Source organism: Equus caballus, chromosome 18 (genome assembly GCF_041296265.1).
Source record: "Equus caballus isolate H_3958 breed thoroughbred chromosome 18, TB-T2T, whole genome shotgun sequence".
NCBI classification, from domain to species: domain Eukaryota; kingdom Metazoa; phylum Chordata; class Mammalia; order Perissodactyla; family Equidae; genus Equus; species Equus caballus.
Window position 1 is genome coordinate 12,713,054 of NC_091701.1, and position 20,397 is coordinate 12,733,450.

At 48.8% G+C, this 20,397-nt stretch overlaps 1 long non-coding RNA gene across 1 annotated transcript; it reads left to right on the forward strand.

The window, feature by feature from the left end:
• The first annotated feature begins 235 nt into the window (after positions 1 to 235).
• On the forward strand, positions 236 to 7,735 carry LOC138918751 (uncharacterized). The gene is made up of 3 exons (XR_011428465.1): positions 236 to 2,227; positions 2,744 to 2,846; positions 3,302 to 7,735. It is a non-coding gene; the product is annotated as an uncharacterized lncRNA (long non-coding RNA).
• Positions 7,736 to 20,397: the final 12,662 nt, after the last annotated feature.

Sequence of the window (20,397 nt, forward strand, 5' to 3'; positions counted from 1 at the left end):
GTGATTGACAAGAAAGTCTTTTTTTGTTTTTCGCTTTGGGTAAAATTTTCTCTGGCCCATAAATCTGTAGGTTTGACAGAGTTGGGTACCCTGTGCTGTTGCTCAAAGGAATCTCCATGCTGACTTGCTTGGGGTTTTCCTCTGGCCTTGTTGGGGGGATGGGGGACAGCGACAGCCCCTTGCTCCGAGAAGCCCCTCGCTGCCCTCTCACATGGGCAAAGCCACGTGGCAAAGTCCGAGCTGGCTGGGGTGCCCAGTTGGACTCTGAGCGCTCAGCCGAGAAGGGCTTTCCATTAAAAACCAAAACAAAGCTGCTGATACTTTAATTTATCTTTTCAGGGGCAAAGCTTCAAATGTGCTTTAAGAATCTGCGGTTCCATGCATCGCCTGAAATTTTTTTCGTGGCTGCCTGCCAGATCACTGCGGGAGAAATAAAAAGAAATAAAAACAGGGGAACCCCACGAAGGACTGAGTTGGAACTTCACAGAACTTTTCCATAAATTATAGTGATAAAACTAGTACTGTGGGTAATAACGATAATAGCAATAAATGCTTTAATCTGTTTTACCGAAGCATTTTGGACCTTGTGGGATGGATGGGAAAATGAAACTGGTTGTTGGAAGCTTTGGGACTTATGAGAACCCCTTCGGTTAACAGAATAAGGACAGAATCTTCCAGGAGGAAGGGAAGGCTGGTGTTACGGTGAAATCTCCGTCATCATCATTGTTTTAGCTCAGCTTTAGCGCCGGCAAGTCAGCCACAGCCTGGTCTTCAAATATACCCTTTAAATTAATTTCCTGGCGAGCGGACTGGTGCTCTCCAGCACTTGAGCAATGCGGGCTGCCTGGCCCGCGTTAGGGCCGAGGAGACCCGGCCGGGCATGGTTGGGGGTGGCAATGGTTTCAGGGGTCAAATGTTTAAACATCTGCTGCCTCCATGAAGCCGGCTTCAGCTCAGACACCTCTGTTTGGGCAGGAGGGGCGGGCGGCCCCCCGGCTGCAGCTATTTGCATCGGAGTCCCTGGTTTCTCTTCCCCTCTGCTTCTCAGGGAAGAACGCCCGAGTGAGAACAGGCAAGTGCACAGCTTCTACCACCCTGTGGTAACTTCATGCCATGACATACACTCCCGAGGCTGGGCCTTCGTTGCCATTCTCGGGAGAAACCTCACCCATGGCTCCTGGGTGCCCCTTTGAATCCTGCAGTCCACTGAGCATCTTTAGGGGAGTTTTGGAAGTCCACTCCAGCTTGTAGTTTCAAAGTCTGAAGATCTTAGAGTCACCATGGCTGGGATTCCTGTTCGGAGTGGTAGAGTGATGAGCACGAGAAACGACCAGAAGAAGCTGCAGCCAGAGCCAACAGGGACGCCCCAAGTCCAACACTCACGGAGGGGCTGGGGGTTCAGAAAGGAAAGTGGTCTGCCCGCCGAAGCTCACAAAAGCATTCACAGTGTTTGCATTTTCTCCCAGCCTGTGCATCTCCCAAATGTTCCTTTTCCACAGCATGCCCCCCGCCCCCAACTTTATATGTAGCAGATGGCCTTCAAACAAATCAAGGAGCAGAAGCTGCAAAAGGCTTAAAGGGAAAAAAAGGACAGTGAAACTCATAGAGTTCTTCAAACGATAAGATGAACTACAGATGTTCGCTGAAGGGTGATGGTGCTGCTGCCACTGCACACTCGACTTAAAAGCAGCATCCACTGTGTTTAGCGTTGGACAAGCCCAGGAGCTGTCACGGTGTGATCTATGGAGGTTGTTTGTGAGATTTTATGTACTAAGGACACGGCAATTAAAACGCTCCGCCATTCTGTCCGCGAAGCATCTTTCTCGGCGGACCCAGGTATGGAGTCCATGGCGGAAATGTGGTGCCCCCTGTGCAGCCAGGCGAGGATGGATGCAGCCGTCCCAGGCCCGCAGGCCGTGGATCTCCCCACAATCTCACCAACACATCCTCTTGCTCCTCGCCTGCCTCCCTCCTTTTCCACAGGCTTCTTGGTCTTTGCGAACAAAGTCCTGTTCTTACCTGACACCTGCAGGCAGATTAATCTCAAATTAAGCTTGACAAAGTGGTTAAAAGAGAAACAGTTGTCTGTTGCAGCTGCATATAGAAAACAGCTGCTCACTAGGCATGGTTTTTTAAAAAAGGAAGAGAAGAATCACCGTAAAGTGTTTGAAAATGAACATAAAGCAAATATTGGAAAGGCCAGCAGAGGCCTGTAATTAACACGACGGTAAGTATCTGTGTTTCTATTAAAACCTTCTTCTTCAGGACTTGTTGCAACTTGCTCATAAATATTTACTACAAACTGAAACTGAAGACACAGGGCCGTAGCCGAATGCTGTCTCCCCTCTCGTCACTCTGCTTTCCAAGGCTGATTCTTAACAATGGGAAGAGAGCGATGTATTCTGGATACACACGCCTGCTCCCAAACACAAGCTGAAGTATGCATCGGTGCAAACGCTGACACCTACACCCGCCACACGCACGCCCAGGGCCCTTCCCCGGATTCTGAGTGGTGGGCTGGAGGGAGAGGCTGCAGTCTCAGGCAGATCAGCAGGAGGAGGCCCCAGCTGGCCTCTGGCCTCTGGAACAGAAATGTGGGGAGCCTTTGAAGTTACCACAACTCAGGTGGAAGCCCCTCAGAGCAGCCCTAGGAGGAAGTCATTCATTTTCAAACAAAGGGGAAAATTCCTCAGGACTCTGGTGTTTCCACTAAAACAAACCTCTGAAAAGTTATTCTCCACAGGATCAAGGAACAGCTGTTCTCCAGCTCCACGAGGTTGTGAAGAGAGGAAATGGGCTGCCTGTCCTGCAGCATGAGAGAGGGAAGCTAGACAGAAGGAAGCATGGTGAGATGGGCGGGGACGTTGGCATGGGAACCAGGAAGATGGCGGGTGGTTTTCAAAGCCCATGTAGCGGTTGTGTTCAGAGGCGGGAAGATGGACAATATAGCTTTTCAAGATGTGTGCTCGTGTTGAAAAAGCAAGCCATTGCGTCTTCGCCCTGCCATGGAACTCACAGAACGGAAGCTGGAGAGGACCCTAGGCCCATCTCCTCTCTCTTCCCCAATTCAGGCAGAACCACGCCCCAAAGCTTCCACAGAGATAAGAACCTTGCTTATTTTTTAAAGACTTTAAGTCAGCCAGTGGTGGACATTTTTTTTTTTTGCACCACTTAACCTCTTAATCCCTTCTGTTTTCCTGTGTAGGAGTTCCTCATCCCGTGAATCAGAGTGGGAGGCAGAGACGTCCTCTCATTTCTGAGGCTGAAAAGTCAGTGCTCGCCTTCTCTCCTCCCTTCCCAGGCTGGACCCTTGGGCCCTCATGCTGTAGATGGAGCTTGTCTCGGCTTTCTTCTGGAGTCACGCCCGTGGAAGGTAAGTCCCAGGTGAAGGACGTGCTTTGTGGCCTGCACGTGGTCCATCCAACACGATCTGGGCAGACAGACCAAACAGTAAGGGCTGAACGAAGGCTGCGAGGCAGCTGGCCGTGGTGGAGGGAGGCAGGGCTGGCAGTGTTTCTCTAGGACCGTGGAGTCTCGTGACGCGGAATTGCTGGCTTCGCGGTCAGAGCTAGATCCAGATTCCGACTGAGTGATCTTGGGCAAGACTCATCTTCTCTGAGCCTCAGTTTCCTCGTCTTCAAACCATGAGCCCATGCAGGACCATTGTGAGGATCAAACGAGGCTCAGTGCTTGGCACAAGTGGGCGCCCTATAAAGGGCAGACTTTCTGCCATCTAGAGGGAAGTTCGGAGGAAGGAGCAGACTTGGATTAAGGCTTGTGGGGGACATATAACGACATCAGGGTGTTACACCGTGGCCAGCACAACAGATCCTCAAATGGAAAATGCATGTCTCTCAACTAGCAGATTCCTCCCCAGTTATCCTGTTTGCAGAGCCTCATGGAGAAGCTGGAATCACGAGGATGTGCTTTATTCTCCATTCATGCCCCCACTCCTGGATCCATTGCCTTCCCTTCCCTGTCCTGGGCTCTGGGGCCGCGGTGGCTGACCTGCATGCACTGCGTCTCCCGGACTGCCTGCCCTCTGGCTTCTGACTGGGCCTGGCCAATTCCAGCCTGGCTCTAGCACTCGCCAGGCTCCGAGAACATCATTCCCATCAGGCCAAGGGGTGGCTAGAGCTTCCTGCCGTTGCTGATCTCTGCGGCTTTGATTTCCCATGGTGGTTCTTTAAGCCGGATCCATATTTCTGCAAATGGTCCCTTTATTAAATTCTCTTTAGAATCTCATCTGACTGTGCGTTCTCTTTTCAGCTAGGAGACTGAAAAAGTGTGACTGGACGCAGATAGTGTCAATCTAGGAAGACTTCCTGAAGGAGAGTGTCTCTTCCCCAGGTTTTTGGAGAACCACGGTGGTTTGATAGAGACACAGAACAGAAGGCTGATGTTCCTGTAAGAGAGACTGGAGTCAACAAATGCTGGGGAGTTCGAATCTGCACGGGCTCCTCACGGGAGACATCGAAGGTCCTTATCAACAGGACATCAGTGCAGAGTCAGAAAGGGAGAGAATAATGCTAAAAATAGAAAACAGCTGTCGTTTACGTCCTGTCTGCTGTGTGACAGGCATTCACAACAGTGTGATGGTATTATTACTGCTATTTTACAGATGAGAAGTGGAGGCGGAGAAAGGTAAGTACCTGACCCGGGGTCACATTACACAGTGGACCTGGGATTCGCAGGCCTGCTTGGTACCCAAGCCAGGCTGCCCAGTGGTCCCAGGCTGCCTGGAACGGAGGGGTTTCCCGGGATGTGGGACTCAGTGCTGAGTTTTAGTTAATGATGGGATCTATTGGGTGGCAGTGGAGAGGCAGTGAAAGTGGGCATTAACAGTTATCCCTGTAATAAATATAGTTATTTTTCATACTTCAAACAACCCACCACAGTTGATTGCTAAAAGTGGAAGCACATGAGGGAGAAAGAAAGAACAAGAACAAGAATCACCAACTCAAATCATTCCGCAGGCAGCACAGCTGTGGAGAAGTCAGTCCAAACAGCCAACGGAGCAGCAATGTTTCTATTCGGCTGGGGAAAGTGGTCTCATTTTTCCCACTGACAGACTTACCTTGGCAATTCTTTTTTGGCTCCAACTAATAATCAATGGAAGGTGCATTCTTTTTAAATTTAATTTTATGTTTTTATTACTTATTTATTTTGAGGAAGATTAGCCCTGAGCTAACTGCTGCCAATCCTCCTTTTTTTGCTGAGGCAGACTGGCCCTGAGCTAACATCCGTGCCCATCTTCCTCCACGCTATATGTGGGATGCCTACCACAGCATGGCGTGCCAAGCGGTGCCATGTCCTCACCGGGGATCCGAACCGTGAACCCCAGGCGGCTGAAGCGGAACATGTGCAGTTAACCCCTGAGCCACCGGGCTGGCCCCTAATTTTACTTTTTTAATTAAAAAATTTTTTTTGAGGGTGCTTTCTTTAAGCACAGGGAACTGTGGGCAGAGGGCCCAGAGGAGAGACAAGGTGGAGTGAGGGAGAGGTGGGCCTCTGGATGGGGCAGGGCGCTGCCTCAGGGCTCTTTGGAGGTATGAGCCCCACCGCCCGACAGATCTGTGGCTGAATCAGCAGGCGAGTGTGTGTTGATCGCGTTGTCTGTGCATCTCCAGGGTCCCTCCAGGCCCAGCCAGGATCCCCCTAAATGACAACAGTCAGGAAGCTGTCATTCACAGATATCCCTCTACCTTTGCTCCAGGTGTTTCATAGACATTATTTTAAATGCTTAGGACAACCTTTCAGAGCAGGTGTTATTAATCCTGTTTTCAAGATGAGGAAACTGAGGAAGAGAGAAGGTAAGGAAGTTCTCCAGGGACTGCTAGTGTGAAACAGGCAGGTCTGGGCTCCGCAGGACATTTCTCTGGCGTCAAATCCTGAACCAGGCTACAGCTGCATGGCATCTGAGTGCCCAGGGCTCTGGTGATGGCTGGTCGCATTCAGTAAACATTAGCGGGAACCTGGCATATTCCACCAGAGGGCAGTGGGTTCGTGGAGTTGTCCTTGAGGAAGTTGGGCGGGGTTTTTATGTTCCTCACCACTCCCATGACACTGCCTCATGTTCCTCCACTTCTGTGCATGTGCACATGCTGTGCCCCTGCTGGAACTGCCTTCCTTTGTTTGACGGTCTGGATAGACTCTAGCCATCATTCAAGGCTCAGCTCAAGCACCACCTCCTTATCCACCATGGATAAGGCTTCCCCACCCCTACCCCCAATCTGGGTGAGGTCCCCTCTTTTGGCATCTCCTCCCATCCCATGTGGACTGTGACCCCAACACTAATTATTCTGTAATCTTCGGGTGACTTGTCTGCTATGCCCCTTCTGTCAGCTCCTCCAGGGGAGTGAGTGGTTTCTTTGATTGGTACAAGGGGGTTGCTCAACACTGTCGAATGAATAAGTGACAGAGGCCAGAGTGTCCCAGGAGCTCTGGCAGGGGCATATTGATCTCCATGATCTCTGAGGGCGGCTGGTGGGGCCCCCCCAGCATCTTAAGTTTGCTGGATCTTGCCACACATACTCCAGGGAATCATGCCTTGTGGACCCTCAGTGGGATGCTGTCTCAATTTTGGTGCCATGTTTTCACCAGTCGGTGAAGACTAGGTGCCACCCTTGGTGTGATCTTAATTAATGGTGGTGATTTTGGAAGGGTGAGATGGAGGAGCCACCATAATTTATACAGGAATGGCTTCCGTCTCTTTTTATCAATCTTCTGAGGTTTCACTAAAGAGATCTCCGAGGGCAGGGAGAGCTTAGATGCAAGCTCAGCTCAAGAAAGTATTTTTCACCAGGCTCTTCTCTGAAGAAGGATCCAAGCTTTATGAATATGTGCTGTGCCAAGTATGAAGGGAAGAGTTGATTCATACATTTCCGCTCAGCCCAAAGTGGGTCATTCACTTGCTCAGAGAGGATTCTGCCTCGGCCCATCTGAGGAGTTGGCACCTATGGTGCAGACAGGAGGAGTCAGAAGCCTGGTCTCCTGACATGCCCCACTGCTCACCAGCTGGGCAGTGCTGGGCGAGAACAGAATCCTTCTGGCTTCGGCATCTTCAAGATGGCAATGATGGCGGTGATGATATGATGATGGTGACGGTGATAAGCCCCTCCAGCCTTCCGTGTAGAAGTAACTGCTACCCATACTCACACATACTTCTCAAACATAAATGAAGACATTCTAATTTTAGTGATTGCAATGAAAGCTGAAGAACCAACTTGGACAAACAATTTTGCTTCAAATACTTCTGTGTTGCGGTATCCGTGAGGCCCAGCGAAATACGATTCGCAAAGCTGCTCACAGTTCTCTCTGGATCACAGACATCCCTGGTGCTGAGTCGGTATCTTTGAGGTCCATCCCGGGAAGGAGCAAGCCTCTGCCAGGGCTGTTGTGACCCTGCACCCCTGGCAAGCTGCAGTCTCTGCTTCAATTACACCAGTTACGTTGGGTGTTTGTTGGGCTTCGCGTCTGGATCAGGAAGGTTCCCTGTGGAGTCTGGCCTGCTGATGTCAGCAATGCAAACATAATTTAATCGATTAATAGGCATTAATGACTGGTAATTAAGGCATAATCTGTTAGCTGGAAAAATCTCACCAAACGAGACTATGAATGGAAGGGTGGCCTTGCTTCTGATCGTTCTCCCTTGCTGTGGACAGCAGCCCCATTGTAGGGTCGGCTGCCTTCGGCAATCTGGGTTATAAATAGAATAAATGCACATAATAATATATTCCTTAGAATCCATTGATTGCACTTTCATTCACTGAAAAAAACTGAGCTTTGCCAATATGAAATTAGCTCTTAATCTCTGATCTGAAGGTCATCTGTTGAGGAGAAAGCCCTCTCCTGTGGCTGGTGAGGCTGGCCTAATTTGGTGGGTTTTACTACAAAATCCTGGGTTTCTATTGCATTCATCCTTCTTTGTTGAAAACTTTCCTCTGCCGCTAACACTCAGGAACAATGCAATAAGTAACTTCCAATTAAAGTTTTCCATATGTGGCAAAAATTGTAATGAATGAATGAGTAAAGACCGCATAATGGAAGCCTATTAGCCAAGTGAATATACTCTTTTAAGTCAAATTTCTATACCACTTTTGTATTATCTCCCATCAGAAGAGACGTGCAATTACCAATTTTATCTTATCTCAGGGTTATTATTAAAGAGTAGTAAAGGAAACTTCATTCCAGGAGCCATAATGTGATTTTTGATTAATAGGGGGATTCTTATGTGACAAGAATATTTCTCCTCGGTGAAGTATGCACATGGATTTCTGCCCGAGCTGGCTTGTAACTGGAAGCTACATCTCAGGTGGAATGACCGTTTGGCAACAGAACATATGTTTCTACAGGGGGATCGGATTCTTAAGGTACTCCAAAGCCCGAGAAGGGCAGGGAGAGAGCTGATGATGGCTTTGCAGACACCGTTTTTGTTTAGTTGGTTCCAATCATAATGTCAAACACGACATTGATTCGCGTGCAAGGGGTGAGATGAGCAGCCCACAGCTCACGGTCTTTAATCGTTCCTTCCAGCCTCCGTTGGAAGCCTCAGTGTTAACGCTCCTCTGCCCATCTGCCACAGTCTCTAGTGGCGGTCTGGGAACATTCTGGACGCACAACAGATATCTGTGAGCGGAATGACCCCAATGTCAGCGCTCTCTCCCCACGCCAACTGCACATGGAAATGGTTTGAATTGGAATTCCAATCCTTCAAGCCAACTTTTCCCAGATTGCGGCTGTAGGGAAAGTCCCCTGGGAATTTGCCTGTAGTTCTGAGGGGCCTGTGTTTATGCCAGTGATCTGGGGAGCCTTAGGTAGGGGACAAGGAGAGGGCTGCCCCGGTTGCCCTGCAGCAGACCCAAGGATTGACCTGTGGTCAGTGGCCCCCTCTTCTCTGCAGGGCCGCACTCTGCAGAGCCTGGATGATTTCATTTGGATCTGGCTGTGCTCTTACCAGCTAGGCAAGCATCTTCACCCATCTAAGCCTCATTTCCTCAGCCGAAAACAGGGATCCTATCTCTTTGGGGACTTATTGTGAGGACTAGGGAGACAGTGTTTTAACACATAGGCATCACCATAATGAATGGAGCTACCGCTTGTTGACCTAATGGCTTGGGTACCTAAGTTGGCTCATTCCATGTTAGCGTGCTCTCTGTCTCTCATTGAGGCTGCTCTGCTGGTCATGGTCATCTCCCATCCCCAGGGTGAGTGTGGTCAATGCAGGGGACACACACCTTAGACAAGCTGCTGGGATGAGATCTAATTCTGTGAAAAAATTCATTTTCTGTCATTTGGCAGAATAACTCAAGTGCCTAAAACATATGTCCTTTGGCCATAAGTTTTCCTCCTAGAGGTTTACCATAAAGGAAGTAACTAGGCAAGCATAAGAGGTGTATGTATATGAATGTTCACTGAAGCACTGTTTACAAGAGCAGAAAATTGGAATGAAATAATAACGGGGGGCCCCTGGTTATATACATTCTGCTGCATCTACACTATAGGTTCCTGTGCAGCCATCTAAAGACGATAGTATAGAAGAATATCTAATGTTGTAGAAAGATGATTATAATCCGGCAAGTGGAAAATCAGATTATAGAACAAAATATGCCATATGATTCTATTTTTGTGGGAAAAAAAAAGACAGGGTTATATTCCAAAATACTAAACATCTGTTATTTTAGAAGAGTTGGATTATAGGTCATTTTATATTCTCTTTCTTTTGCTTATTTCTATATTCTGATTTTTAAAAACAATCAATATGGACTACATATGTAATTTTTAAAAAGTGAGAAAGTGTTATTTTGTAAAGTCTGTCTTTTAAATTGAACCTGTAGAACCCCGAAGCCCCCAACGGCAGGCTGGGCTTGCCCCGGGCCGAGCAAGAGCTCGTTTGGGAGGTGGGATTTCAGGGGTCCTGAGGCCCTTTCTGATTCCCTGCTCCCGCCTCCTTGACGCCCCACCTCGGCACACTTTTCTCGGCTGACGCGCAGGTTCAGAGAAGCTCTTCTCAGTGATATTTTTAGTCACTGACCCCTGGATGGGCCAGTAGGATGGAGAGGTCATCTGGTTGTCCGAGTCACCCTTGTGGTTGGGTAATTCATGCCTGGGACAAGATATGATGGATGGAAGAGGCGGAGGAGGGCAAGGACAGCCTTGCAGCCTGAAGGGTGGGGCTCCAGGACCCCTTGGTTTCTTTCCAGCTTTGCCACACAGTTTAGTGCCTTCCAGAAACAGAAGATGCCATGGGTCACAAAGGAGAAAGGGTGGGCCTGAGTGGCACACACAGGCTGGCTCACTCAGACCTGGCTCGTGCCCTGGGAGGCACCGTCCACCACCCACTGCCGACGGGTGCTTGGAAGGAGGAAGGAGATGGCTGTCTCCCAGCGGAGGGAGTAATTGGCTTTTCCTTCAGGAGCATTTCCTTTTTAAGGTGGAATGCTATAACTGGAAGGCCGCAAAGACCAGCCTGGGAAGGGAAAGCCACTGAAGGGAGGGCATTTTGGTCCCTGGTGCTCCAGTTTTCTCCCCCGCAGATAACCAATGTCACCAGTTTCCCGTGACTCCTTCTAGGCACGTGAAAGCAAACACACATAGCATCCAGAGATTTCATCAGCCACCAGGGCCACACGTTACACCCTACGCTGCACTTGGCTTTTTTCACTCAACAAAATATTTTGCAGGTTGCTTAATACCGGTCCAGAAAGAGATTTTTTTTTTTCATTCTTTCTTATTGTTTCTAGGATTCCCTTGAATCAGGGTATCATACTTTCTTTAACTTGTCCTCTGTTGATGGGCATTTAGGTGGTTTCCAGTCTTCTGCCCTTACAAACTGTACTGCAATAAATAACTTTCCAGTAGTCGTTCCCAGAACCACACATGCGTGAGTGTATTTGTAGGATAAACTCCTAGAAGTGGAACTGCTGGGGCAAAAGCATGTGCGTTTTTCCTTTGGATGGTCATTGCCACCTTGCCCTTCGTGAGAGTCAAGACCATTTACACTCCCCACAGCGATATTTAATGTGGCCACGTGATGCCCATTTTGACCACACTGTGTGAGCCACACAGAATGGGTCTGCAGGCCAGAGCTTTCCCAAGATGTGCCAGTTTGTAAGCTCAGTTCCAGCTTCTGCCAAAACTTGTTGTGGATGAATGGTTTTGGCCTCAGCCTCCCCACCTTTAGGAAACCATCTCAGTCCACTCCTTGGTGTTGCTCCCTCCCTTCCCGCCACGGTGGCTGGTCTTGACCACAGATAGTGATTGGTATAGGGTTGGACACGTGAGCCAAGCTGGACCAATTGGAGACCTTCTCAGGATTTCTACTGGAACTATTACTAGATCAATCATACTTGCTCCATGGAGGTCAGAATCCATAGGGATGCTGTGGGTTTGGCGTCTCCAGGGGCCAGATAGGCACTACCTGCAGAAAGCCTCTCTGAAAAGGATTATAAGCCAAGGGCAGCAGAGCTGAGTGGTGGAGAAAAAGGCCGAGGCCTGGTCATACCCTTAGAGCCCTGGATCCAGCTCTGCCTGAAGCTAACCTCTCTGGACTTCCAGGTTCCATGCCCTAATACCTTTCCTTTGGGGCTGAATTTCTGTTATGTGCAATTGAAAGAATTCTAACTAATAGAGTGCTTTATATGCATGATTTAATTTAATTCCGATAACAGTCATAGAAGATAGGATATTTTTTTCCATTTCAGAGATGGGGGAATTGACACAAGTCTCAGAAATTTTCCAAAGCTCATACAACAAACAAATAACAGAATTGGATTCAAATTCAGGTTGTCTAGCTCCAATACGTGTGATTTTAAAGTTTCCTGCACTGCTTCCAACAGCACTAACTTGTTTGGTCTAAAGCTTTCTTTTTGCTCCCTTCGCATTCTGACCGCTATTCATGCCCATGTGTCCAAGCCATGCATTTGGAGCTGCAGCAAGGTACAGGTTCGAGAAGCCTGCCCACCTGGAGCTCACACCTGTTTATGGCAGGCCAGCTGGCAACATACAGCAGGAAAGGATGTCGTACAGCTTTCCTTTGAGGGAGGGGCGGTGGGAGACGCAGCTGGAGAAGGTGGTGGGCATGGGGCTATTGATGAGCCTGTTCCGTTGGTGGTCAATTCTGGGCCCAAGCCCTCCTCCTCTTACCGCAGAAGAGTAGGCTGAAACACACAGCACATCAAAGGGCTTTCTGCCCACAGGCTCTGTACCAGCCATAAGAGAAATAGAGGGGGGCAGTCCTGTGCCCTACCCCCATGTGTTTTAAAATATAGTGTATTAACAGAGAATTGCAGGTACAGTAAGGACAACAGGAACAGGAGGTGATTGTCATTGAAAACACTGTTTTCAAGAGAAGGGGGCACATCGTATCATGGAGGCCGCATGGCGAAGCACCAGAGTCGGTCAGGACGCAGAGGGACCAAGGGGACAATGGGGGCCAGAGCCTCTTTGGGATTTCATAGGAAGGAACCAGTGAGGCAGGGTCAGCAGGCTTAGGATTGGCTGGTTGGAATAATCTCCGTGGGCTCTGGGCACTGGGGCTGTCCCTGGCTGTCTGGGACCTGGCCCTGGGGTGTTGAGGGCAGAAGGATAGTGACCCTGACTATGAGAGCCCATCAGAGAGGGGGTGGGGTGTGGGCTCGGGGTTGGTTGGCTCCTATGGGAAAGGTGTGCTCTCAGTGAGTCCTGTACCATCACTAGGACTTGGCTAATCCTGGGAGGAGCGGTCCCTCCCAAGCCAGCAAGGCCCCAGATGTCGTCAGAATACAGACAACAGAAAGACCCGGCTAACACACAACGTGACTAGGAATTGGGGCTGTGGGTGGGGGTTTGGTCAGCTCACCAATAGAGTCCACACCAGTATATACTGTTTTGGTCCAATGTTTCTACTTTTACAAGGAAGTAATTGGACAAATGAGCAGAGATATATGTACAAGGATCTTTATCAACATGACGTTTATAATAAAAAAAGAAAAAAACCCTTACTGTGCAATAATGAGCATATCGCTAAATAGTTCATCATTTATTCCCCACAATCAATTGCCACACAGTCATTGAGAGGCTGATGTAGGGGCAAGTTTACTAATACAAGCCCACGATTGGAACATGTTATTGGGTGAAAAAACGAGTTATAATTAATAGATATGTGCAACCCTATGTTTGTCAAAAATATCTATCACTAAATGTTTACTTATATTTATAGTGTATTTCTATTTCTTCGAAAAAAGATTGGAAGAAAATGTATCAAACTGTTAACCATGGCTATTTCTGAGGGATAGGATTTTTGGCGATCAAAACACATATATATTTTTCTTATCTGTATTTCCTACATCGTACTACATAATGGGTTTTTATGACTTTTATAAGTAATGTAAGTCACTAGTAATAAAGAAACGTAAAGTAGCGTCACTCTGTCTGCCTGCCATGCTGTGGAGAGGGCACTGCCCGGTTCTGAAACGTTCACGTGCACAGATTTCACCGTGTGGAAATAGTTCCGCGTGGGGAAGAAACAGCAGCAGCAGAAACACACACGTTTTCCCTGTTTGTCTCTGGGACGTGTGGATTCTCAGAGCCCCTGCTCAAGTTCCATCAGTGCAGCCTGTGTTCGATCCTTCTAACATGTTCTACTAATGACTGGAAAACCACTATCCAAACCAGGGCTGGAGGTTGGTTTGATGTTTATGAAGGAAAAGGACGGCAAATCCAGAGCAAACTTTGTGGTTGCTTAAATTGAAAGGAAAAGTGAGTAGTGAGGCTGCCAGCACTGGTGAAAATTGACAAAAATTTATCCTGAAGCATTTCTATCAGGTTCCCAATAGTCTACGGTCTTTGACCCACAAAATGATTTCTGTGAGCCGGACAAGGCCTCTCTGAGCTGGATGATGAAGTCAGTCAGAGAACATCTGTCTGGGGCTTTTGCAAAATATTTTGTTGGAAGAAGGTTCTGAGGCTCGAAATGTATATGAAAAGCCGTGGACTAGGAGATCCCCATGGTCCTGTTTAAGTTGAAAACATTGTTCCTTCCCCGCTCCTCCCGGCTCACACTCCCTGGCGGCCCCTCCACCATTCATGTCAGTCCAGAAGAGGACCTGCGAGTCCCAGCTGGCCTTCCAGAAAACGGCAGAGGGTCCTCTCCACCTGCCCAGCCTCCAGAGCTCAATGGCCGCTCCCTGACCTCAGCTTTGACCCCTGCCTCACACTCCCCACCTCAGTTGTTGGACTACATTCTCTTGGACATCTGGACCAAACCATCCCTTTTTATATACTATGGTCAGGCTGCAACTTTGGCCTGAAGTATGTTGAATGAAGCCATAACAGACTCTGTTCAAATACGGCCCCATGGAAAGCTAGCTCCATTTTGGTCATGTGGTGGTGACCTGACTGCTCCCAGGGAGGACGGGGCAGACATGGACAGATTTATGGTGATGGGAGCTCTCTAAGAACTGCTGCACAGTCATGGGCCAGCTGGGGTCCAATGAACCACACCAATGAGGTCCTTAGAGGCTGGGGGTTGGAGGGAGTTCTATACAAAGTGGGAAGACTTAGAATCATCATCATCATTATCACCACATCATCATCATCATCATCACCATGATCAAAGCTTCTTGGAGGAGGGAAATTTGGGGCTGTATGTCAGTATCTTGAAGGAGGCAACAGACAAGGCTTGGGTATGAGCAAGGGGTTAGGAGGGACTGGAGGAAAGGCCCCCAGGTGGAAGCCCGTGGATTATCCACGACGCAGTGATCAACCAAGCAACGTGTTGGTTTTGAAAAAGCTTCCATGGTAACCAAGTGCGAAGGCCGTAGTGAGGGAACACAGAAGTCGAGAAGACCTAGTGAACAAGACAGAGGGGCAGAGGGAGCGAGGAGGAAGAGAATGTGAGTCTCTAAGAGGACGAGGACGGGAAGGAGGAGGGAAATGAGACTGGGAAGGAGGGAGCCTCGTGTTGTGGATCTTCCATGGCGCCTGCAGGAGTGGCTGACTCCCTCCCTCGGATTCGCAGGACCTGCCCTGGCAGATCTTGCCTCCTCCTGGAAGCCTCTATGGGAAAAGCTGTGCTGTGATTAAGATCTTTTAATTAAGGAAGCCGTTTGCACAGGATGCAACGGAGAGGCTGATGGAGAGTTTGCTCAAATTGGATTTTCTTTTTTTAACTAGAAAAATAATAAGGGGAACTCATCTTTGTACAAGTAAGAGGAATATGCCATTTGGAGGGGTGCTACCTGTGAATGAATCCACCTGCTCCCTCACTCATTCACTCCCAGTACATACTTAGGATCGCTACCACTATAACTACTGAAAAACAAACATTTATTGAATGCCTACTGTGTGCTAGGCATTGTGCTGCCTGCCCTCCTTCACGCCACACACCCAGCCCACGAGGCACGTGCTGTCGCTCTCCCTTTTCTGCAGATGAGAACACGGTGGGCCTCTGTGTGGAAGGCAGCTTCTCCTTCCTTGAGGGGAAAGCTAATCATGAGAGGGGAGGCAGGACAAGGGGAAATTTGGGCAATTTCCTTCCTTTTTACCGTTTCCCTCCCTTTCTCCTTTGTGTTCTAAGGCCCACGCCGTGTCTTTTCTGACTGTGCACATCTGTCTCAAGCTCCCCCTTCTCCTGCCTCAGTTGCCCCCAGGGACACACTGCAGAATGTACTGAGGCTCCGTGGTGGCTGACTTCCCGGTCCTAAACCGAGGCAGGTGAGAAGGCGCTTATGTCAGTCACCCTGTCTGTTCCTCCCTTCAGCGTCAGTGCGTCCCTGGACTTGCAGACACTGGAGACAGTCCCCAGGTGCTGGAGCTGACCCTGAGTCAAAGCTCTTGCCTCTCCTGCAGTCCCCTGGCACTGGTGTCATCCCCAGGACTGAATTTTTTCTTGATTCTCTCCACCTTGTTCTGAGTGGTACTGGGTTCTTAGTCCTTGTCCAGAGTCACCTAACAACGTCCGGAATTGACCCAAGAAAAGTTCTCGAGCTTGATACTCTTTGGCTGAGATGCAACCTGCCTAGCTCTACCCCCAGAGCTGGTTTCCTGACCTCTGTCCCTCTCTGTTCTATGGTCATAAGCCAGGTCCGAGCACCAAGCCCCATTTCATGTGTCCTGTGTGTAGCCCAGCATCCCTTTCTCTGGGGGACCCCTCCTTCTACTGATCCACAGTCTCCCACAGTTGATCGGTTTGGGGTTGGGGTTGGGGAGACTACCACTGCCACTCTGCCCCAGTGGCCCAGGCTAGCCAGAGGTCTCCACCTCCTTGGCCTCAGTGATTGGTTCCAGAAGGGCATGTGACCCAAGCTGGGCCAATCAGAGTCCCCGGGGCTTTCTGATGGTGCTAGCAGGAATGCTATGGTCCTTCCCTCTAAGACCACAAGAGCCTGCAGCGGAGAGAGCCTTTCTGGGAAGGAGGCAAGGCCAGCCAAGCGGTGATGAGAGAGGCCATGGCCTGGAGACGGCATTTTGATTCCTGGATCCCACTGCACCTGAAGGGAGTAGGTCCTTTGGACTTTTTAGCTTTGTGAGCCATAAATTTTGTTTTGTTTTTCTTAAATGAGTCTATTTAGCTTCTGACACTCACAGTGAAAAAGTCTGGCCTAGTACACTGTGTTTCTGTGAGCTGGTCTTCCTTTTTATGCGCGGCCCCGGGTTTTGCAGAAGACCTGAATGAGCCGGTGTGGGAGGAGTCTGTGACTTGCCCTGGTGTCTACTTCCGGCTTTGTCTGTTTGGTTTTTTGTGTGAAATGTTTTTATTTTACTTTCACGCTTAAGTGGCAGGTTGGCTGTGTGCAGACTTTTTTTTTTAAAAAAATACTCTTCCTAAGGAGAATTTCTCTTTTTTTTTAAGATTGGCACCTAGGCTAACAACTGTTGCCAATCTTCCTTTTTTTTTTTTTTTTTTTTTAAGGATTGGCACCTGGGCTAACAACTGTTGCCAATCTTTTTTTTTTTCCCTGCTTTTTATTTCCCAACACCCCCCCCCCCCCCCCCCCCCCCCCGCCTCCCCCGCCCCGCCCCTGGGGCACATGGTTGTATATCTTAGTTGCAGGTCATTCTAGTTGTGGGATGTGGGACGCCACCTCAACGTGGCCTGATGAGCGGTGCCATGTCCGTGCCCAGGATCTGAACCCTGGGCCGCTGCAGTGGAACACGTGAACTTAACCACTCGGCCACGGAGCCGGCCCCAAGAATTTCAAACCCATACAAAAATAGAGAGAATAACTTCATAAACCCTCTTGTCCATGGGTGTTTTACGTATTTCTATTAGCATAGAAGTCTTCAATTCATCTGAGGAACATCTGTTGGGCTCTTGCTGTGTGACAGGGACTGTTCTAGATGCTGGAGACACCGCAGTGACCAGACCCCGTGCTTCCTCTGCTGGAGCTTGTCTTCTGGTGGGGAAGACGGACAAGCAAGTTCACAAATGCACACACAAGGTCATTTCAGACAATAATAAATGGTGGGAAGAAGAAAAGTCAGGGCCCTGAGTGAATGGTGAGGACAGCTGCCTTGAGGAAGGGCATCTGAGCTGATACCTGAATGATGAGAGGGGTCCTACCCTATGATGACCTGGCAGAGGGTTCCTGGCAGTTTGAATAGTGCGTGCAAAATCCCTGATGGGGAAGAAGGCATGCAACTGGAGAAGAGTGATAAGGTATTGGCAAAGTAAAAGGAGCACAATGTGGAAACCAACAAGAAGCCAGGTCTATGATCTTGGGCGAAGGCCGCCATGTTTGATGATATAGGTTGTGCACTGCGCAATTCTAGGGAGAACCATTCACACATACCAGGGAGTGGCCAACATCTTCTGTAAAACGCCAGATTGGAAATACTTCAGGCTTTGTGGGCCAGATGGTCTTTGTCACAACCACTCAGTTCTGCCTTGGTAACCCCAAAGCAACCACAGACAATATATAAATGAATGGGCATAGCTATGTTTCAGCAAAAGTTTATGGACACTGCATTTGAATTTCAAAATTAAAATTAACTCATTAAGATGAGTCTTCTTTTGATTTCTATTCAACCACTTAAAGACATAAAGCCCATTCTTAGCCTGTGGGCTGTATGACAGGCAGCAGACTCCATCTGGTCCATGGGCTGTAGTTTGCTGACCCTGACATAAACCATATAATGGCATGGTCATCCAGATGTCCCCATGTCCCCTCTTCACTGTCTCTGCTCACACCATTACTCCCACCTGGAGGATCCACTCTCTTCTGTGCCCTCCATTCACTGGGCGGCAGGTGCAAGCCAGGCACGGGAGTTACAAAGATGTGTAAGACCCCCTCCTCGCTTGAGGGAAGCTCCCACATGGTTCATCCCTCCAGGGTCAGGCAAAGCCCCTCCTGGCCGTGAACATCTCAGATCTCCCTGCCCACCAGTGCTCTCTCCCTCCCTTGAGCTCCTGGAGTGCTTCCTGTCTGCTTAGCGTTTACTCCCATCATCTGTCTTTGCTTGAGCCATCGTGAGCGGACACCTCACTTCCCACATGGAGCCTGCCCTTTCGATGCTGGAACCCTGTTTGGATTCCCCAGTGGTGCCCAGCTGAGTGTGCTGCTGGTATGTACCTTTGAATTGGTTTTGAAAGAGCCTGATCTTATCAGGAAGGGTTGGCCTCCTGCAACGGGTGGGGTTCAGGGAGGAAGAGGAGAGGGGTGGGGAGTTGGGAGAGGGCTGTGCCCAGGCAGTCAGACTGCATTTAATTAGGATTCATTAATGCTAATTCTACTGTCTCTTTTGTCTGTGTTGGGCCGCCCCATAATTTTTTGTTTTAATGTTTTAATGATGACAGGATTGTCATTTATAGAAATAGGTACCCAGCAACTCTGCTAAAATTGCTGTCTCCTTCCTGGCTACACTCTGTAGTCACCTGTCATTTAACTGCCTACCCAATTTTGGTATACTGAACCCCATTTTCTCATTGGTCTTCACTACCACATTGGCAATGTGCTCCTATGTGCTAATGAAATCTCCTTTAAGAGTCTAGTGAATTTGGAGGAAAACCTATTTAGAGGTAATGGTTGGTTATTGAGATGACATAAGGGGGGCAGGAGTGGCGAAGTGGGCCCGTCCTGGGTCACTGTCCAGCTGCGTAACCCTGGGGGGAGTCTCACCTCTCTGAACCTCACTTCCTCATCTGTGAGAGGAGGGAAAATATCTCTCCCGACCTCAAAGGGTTGCACTGAGCTTTAAAGGAGAAAATTCATGAACAGCACAAAAATCAGGCTCAAGAAATAAATGATAGCTGTTGGCCGCACTTGTAATAAGTCAAAGAAGAAGAAAGCGAAGGGTTCCAGGAAGTTTTCTGCTCTGCAGGAAACCTTCGAGGTCCTGGGGAAAAGCCACAGTGTTGCTGAAGGGAACACACTGTGCTCGCGTCAAGCTCCAGCTGCTCCCCACGGGCTCCTGCAGCCGTCTCCATCAGGAGAACTTTGTGCTCAGAGCCTCCTCCAGCTCTGGCCGCCTGTGGACTCGGCTGGCTTTGAGAACAGGCCCTGTAAATCAGAGCTGAAGGGCCGGGATGGAGAACTCAGGCCAAGCCAGGATTCAAAAGGCAGCAGGAGATGAATACATTTGTTGGAACACATGGCAAAGGGGACTTGAAATGTCTGGAGAGTGAGTCATCAGGTACATGGAGCTAGTGAGCAGTCCCTGGCTCCCAGACCGACGGGGACGATGGGGAGATGAAGCTGTGAATAATATGGGACACATTCCAGCCAACAGAAATTATTTTCAGATTAGCTTCTGTTTCAAATTATCCATTGCCTGCTTCCCGTTTATTAATGCAGATGATTAGAAGTTGACTGACTATAAATACACTGTGTATTATTTTATTCATCCATTCACCAGATTTATGAATCACCAACTATATGTAAGGTACTGAGTTAGATGCTGGGGGCATACAAAGACGGACCATATCTTAAAATGAGAAAGACTTTTAAAGTTCACAAAAATAATCTCATGTTATCGTCAGAACACGAGGGAGGTAGAAGCTAATTTATTTTAATGATTGATTTGCTGAATGATTGATTGATTAATGAAATCATGCAACAAACACCGACTGAACATGTGGCCTCTGCCCAGTACCCTGCTAGATGCTGGGGAGTGGATAATAAGCAAAGCAAAGACCTGCCAACATTGAACTCACATTCTATAGGAGAGGTGGAATATAAATAACTAAGCAAATAAACACGCAGTGTAACGTCAGGAAGTCATGGCGCCACGAACGGAAGCCCGTTTGGGGTGGTTGATATAGAAGTGTTGGTAGAGAGGAGGCGGCTTTGAACAGAGACATAAACAAAGTGAGGGATAAGCTGGGTACTTACATGGGAGGAATGGTGTTTCTGGATGCTTCTGTGGAAGAGCAGAAAAATGTGACGACTTTCCCAGGATCCCACAACCAGATGGTTGCTG